The sequence below is a fragment of the Scophthalmus maximus genome, chromosome 8, assembly GCF_022379125.1.
Source record: "Scophthalmus maximus strain ysfricsl-2021 chromosome 8, ASM2237912v1, whole genome shotgun sequence".
Lineage (NCBI taxonomy): Eukaryota > Metazoa > Chordata > Actinopteri > Pleuronectiformes > Scophthalmidae > Scophthalmus > Scophthalmus maximus.
Genome location: NC_061522.1, coordinates 8734706 through 8740000, shown reverse-complemented (window position 1 = coordinate 8740000; position 5295 = coordinate 8734706).

Below are 5295 nucleotides of genomic sequence, written 5' to 3'. Positions count from 1 at the left end.
TGGCGTGTGTAAAAGCTTGGGCAAAGCTCTACTTGTAAAACACAAGGTGTCAGTTCATTCATCATTATGGATGGTGAGCCATGATGACAAAGCCAGAGCAGATCTATTCTCAGATTCTGATTCTGAAACCATGCGTGCTCCTATGACGATCTTAAAACGAAACATCCAATTCCTACAAAGCAGGGAAAGCTGTAGACAAGATTCCAGCTTATAATTTACACTGTGTCAAATGTTATTAAATAAATGACACCTGAGGGAATTGTGGAGGTCAAAACAAGATATCAAAGACCAAAGAAAAACTACCGGATAAATCTGCACATCAGCAGAAAGGCAAAGCAAAGCCCCCCTCACGACTGCAAAGGAGTTATCGGAACGAAACTTCACCACCTCCTCACAAGAGTCAGATTTATGCAGAGCAATATGTGGAAAACATATGTTTGTTGTTTGGAGAAAAACAGGTGCGGCATTAAAATAACACAACACGCCAACGTTGAGGCATGAGGGTGGAAATACTGTGCTTTGGTTGTTGTCCGGCAGCCGGTGGCACAGGAAACATGGCACAGGTGGAGGGAAGAATGGATTCCACGAAATACCAGTGAATTCTGGATGCAAATGTCCTGAAGTGAAAAGTGCCTGGCTTCTACAGCAGCACAGTGATCCAAACTGGACTTCAAATCCTATAAATATCTCACAACCGTCAGTGATTTGCCAGAAGAGAGGGTGAAAAGTCATGAATCAAGATTAGACTAGAATAGAATCAAGATGGTCTCTTAGCTGGCCGCAAGCTGTGGTATCTGTCAAAGGTGGGTTTATTATGAGTATTGACTTTTTTAAGTTCATAAAATGAAAAAGTAACAGAATATAACAATAGAAAACGACTTCCAGGAGTCAAGTTCATCAAGAAGTTTCATGATGATGTTTTTATTTTATTATTTGTTACAAGAAATTACAAGACTTCATATACCTATACAGAGTGTGTATAGATATATTTATTTATTTGGGATTTCAACAAGGTCTCTTTATAACTTAATAAATGTGGAAAGCTTTTGGGGAAAGTGTTGCACTTCCTCTGACTCGGTTTGGTGGCTTTCAGTGACCTCCAGTGGTGAAATCAGGCTTAGCACATGGAGTGATGGATTGCTGTCCTTGGACTTGAGGGAGGCTTCAAATATGTTTTAGCTGCTTTTCATTTCATAAAATTTTTTTAAAAATTGCATATCCTACACTAAATCTGTGACAGCTGTCACCATAGCTGACCTGCTCCACTGTGTGAACTCTGAACCCACCTTCACCATCTCATTCTGCGTCTCAAGTCATTGTTTTCATACATTCATAGATTTCCATATAAAACTGTCTCTCAAATATTGTTTGTTGTTTCAAAAAAATCTTTAAGTCCGCCACCTGGCTTTGAAGTGCTTTATGTAGATAAAACACTGCAGATGTACACGGAGAAGTACATGAAGGTGACCTCAACATTTGTGGCCACAATGATGAAGTAAGCTTCCACAAGTCCAGTGTGTGTGTGTGTCTGTGTGTGTGTGTGTGCGTGTGTTACAGACAACAGAAGATGCTGATAGTTGAAGGACAGGCCCGTCAGCCACAGGGTCCCAGAGAGGGGGATAAGGGAGACGAGGAGGCCAGGATGGGCCGGAGGAGGGTGGACGAGACAAAAGGAGAAGGGGAGACGTGGAACCCGAGTACATGCCCAGGAATAACTCACAGGAGCTACCAGGCCCCCTGCCCAGCCTGTGAGGTGAGAGACCTCGGTGTTGGACCCCAGCCAGCTTAGTGGGGTTCCTGCTCAGACACACAGCTATAACGGAGGACGGGGATGGATCTATAGAGAGATGACAGTGTGTGTGTGTGTGTGTGTGTGTGTGTGTGTGTGTGCATCCTTCACCCTGCCAGACGATATGTTGGCAGAACATCCCGGCCCACTCTGTCTCCGAGGGCCACAAAGTCCTGCTATCCTTCCTCACTCATTTGTTAACCTGCCTCTCTTCTTTGCAGCGTCCTCGCTCACATGCTGAGGGGAGGCTTTACTTTACATATGACCTGTGCCCTTCAAAACCACCTTCCTACTCTCATGCCCCTGACCACAGGGCCGGATGAGCCGACCCAGAGGAGGAGCTTGTCAGATTTCGTCCAAGGAAGTAGTTTGCTTTACGGGTCCAGCATCGCACAGGGACACACGGGCAGGTGAGCTGGTGGCTCTGGTGTCTGACGTCGTAGGCCGACGTGCTGGTTCATGAGCTGTTTCAACAATGAAAACATGTTTTTGGGATGGGCTAAATATAAAGTCATGTACACGAATATGGTTCTGTCACAAATGCGCTTTTTCATCAGCTCCAGGAAACTCTTGAGTTGCTTACAGCTGCGGAAAGTAAAAGAGAATTGTCTCCAGTACTTGTAGTTTATGCATATATTTCAATTTCATGCAATTTTATCCTTTGCTTCCACTGGGAAAAAACATGTTTTACATTTTTTGACAACTTTGGTTATTTTACACATTAGGATTTTATATACAAAATATTATGGGCTTTGCGCATCGTTATAGATTAAACTAGCCAGCAAAATATGAAACAGGTAAACTACCCCCACCTTGATCAACTACAGGAGTAAAATGCTACTTACTCCATGCATATAGAGCTGCAATGATAGTTGATTGACAAATTATCTATCAGTATTTTTTAAGATAAAATGACAAATATTTGCTGGTTTCAGCTTCTCAAATGTGGTAATTTGACACATTTCTTTGTCCTACGTGCTATAAAGTCTACAGATCAATCGATGATGAAAAATAACTGTTAAATGCAGGCCTGCATTGAGGCGTCAGTGATATTAATCCAACAGTGTCATATGTAGAAGAAAAAAAATCGTCTTTTAATAAAACAGCTGTTAGAATTACAAGAAATAAACCTCTTTCATGTATAAAAGATGGAAGAACCCTCATCATAAGTAACTTCCTCTGCCATTTCTCAGTCTAAATATGAATAATGATGAACATTTATGAGTTCTTCAGAATTAGTGATTTGGTTTTTCTTATACGCTCCTGTGTGGCATCGTCTGAAGGGCACCTTCCCCTGGACTTGAATGAGCGATGGTGTCCTTGAGCTTGTGTGCGGTTTTTTTTTAATGTGTGTGTCATACACATGGATTGGCATCTTTCCCCCTTTTCTGTTGGCAACCCTTCAGCGTGTTTGGGGAATGGACGGGGGCGCCACTGGAGAATGATAAAGTAGTCGCAAGACAGGTCAGTACATTCATTAACACCACAGCAATATTTGTTGATACAGCTTAATATGGCAAAGTCAAACCTACCCATTCCTCTGCATATGATGACTAATTGTCTTAAAGTAAATAGTAAAATTAAGAATAAACATATTTATACCATTTGGTAGAATATTTTAAAAAGTTTCAAATAGGTTTACCGGCAAAATCACGTATTTAAAAGAAATCTGCACCTTGGTGTTCTGTGGACCGGCACTAGTGCCGGCTATAATTCATTAACAGTGAATGTGGGAGAAACTACAGTGTGTGTAATTTCTCCAGGAGGCGTCCAAGAGCTTCACACGACCAACGAGAAACCTCGGAGAGGCAGGAGGGAGAGGAGAAAGAGGGATGGAGCAAAGGGGGGAGACAGTACGAGACCGGCCCTCAGACAGCAGGTGAGTGTGTGAAAGCAGGGGATGACAGATGCTTCTGTCAGCGTTCCAACAGTCGCCGCTTTGTGGGAGCAGTGCAGATGCCTGCTCCCCCCCCCCCCCCCCCCCCCCTCCCTCCATGCCTCCCATCCCTCTCCTCCCTCCATCCCTCCTCGCTCTTTCGACAGGCTGTGATGGGGGGATAACAAGACAGGAGCAGTCCTCTCAGCAGTAAAGTGACCACACTGGCACGGTGCTACACGAGGACTGGGGAGGGGGCCGAAGTGATGGAGAGGCCCAGGCCCCGGGCCCAAGGCTCGAGGAGGTCTCGGTGGCGGTGGGGGTGCGGTTATAAATGTTGGGGTCAGCAAGCGAGGACAGGGGAAGGGCTCTCGCGCTGGGCTGTGGGAGCCAGCTGAGACGTGGGGTCCGCGGCGGTCCTGCCTGTGAGGAAAGCAGATGTTTTCACTCGGGGGTGTGCCAAGTTTGCAGAGCAACCTTCAGCTGCTTGGAGGTCAGGTCTTTAATAAGGGGGCTGGGCACGGGACACTTTGGAGGCAAATGCTTCAACTTTGATACAACAACATATTAATTATGACGGTAGACCATAGGGCAGAGGGTTGTAGCGGAACATCCCACCCCACTGGTTCGGAGCCTCCATCAAGCCGACATCAGCCGTGGCTGGCTGGCAGCTTCGGTGCTGTCCCAGCACTAGCCTTCCTCTTTCAACCAGACCCTCATTGATGCGGAGGCAGCAGTTTGGATCGGTTCAACCACAACTGACTAACTGTTATGGCTGAGGTGATATCCAAAAGTAACGGTTGTATTTCAATTAAAAACCACATTATGGTATCAATGGATTAAATGACAATGTATAATGTTTGCAGTGACAAACCCAGAGAGAATTATCAACTGACTGGCCATTTAACATAAACTATTATATTCAAAATGAATTTTCATGCATTAATGGGACAACTGACAGGAACTTAGATGTGGGAGAAATGGGTAAAGACATGCAACCAAGGTCCTTGTCAGATGTGGTACTTGTGGCACATGGTTGCTGCTCGGACCCTCTCTGTGGAGCTTCTTAGTTTGTTTTTGGCTCAAATTTGCTGTTTGGTTTTCTCTTACCGCTCTCACCGGCATCATTTCCCGCTGCATTGGAGAGATGTTCTCAGCAAAGACAGCTCTGATGCCACACGCACAGACAGCTAGAAATAGTTTAAGTCTAACTACATTGCGGAGCATTTAGGTGCTTAATAGTCCAATATTTCCCCCAAGAGCCAGTGGAGAACAAAAACAGAGTGAATATTGTACTCACATTCACCAGGGGGCCAGAAACACAACTTCAGACTAGAATGGCACCTTCGCCAAGGCTGAGCAATCCTACAGGATTGTCTAATTCTTATAATAAGAAATATAAAAGTAAAAAAGGAAGTGGTCTGAGAACCCAGATTACTTATTTGTCATAAACAAAGTAAATATTAAATAAAAGGAAATCCCTTGATCTGCCCCTTAATCCACCTCTGCACCGAAATGTGATGGGTTCTCCCCTGAAGGCCTCATCCCTTCAGCGTGTTCGGTGGAAAGCGGTCTAATCGTAAATCTGCAAAGAAATGAACAAACCAAGCGACACAGAGACACGGGTGAA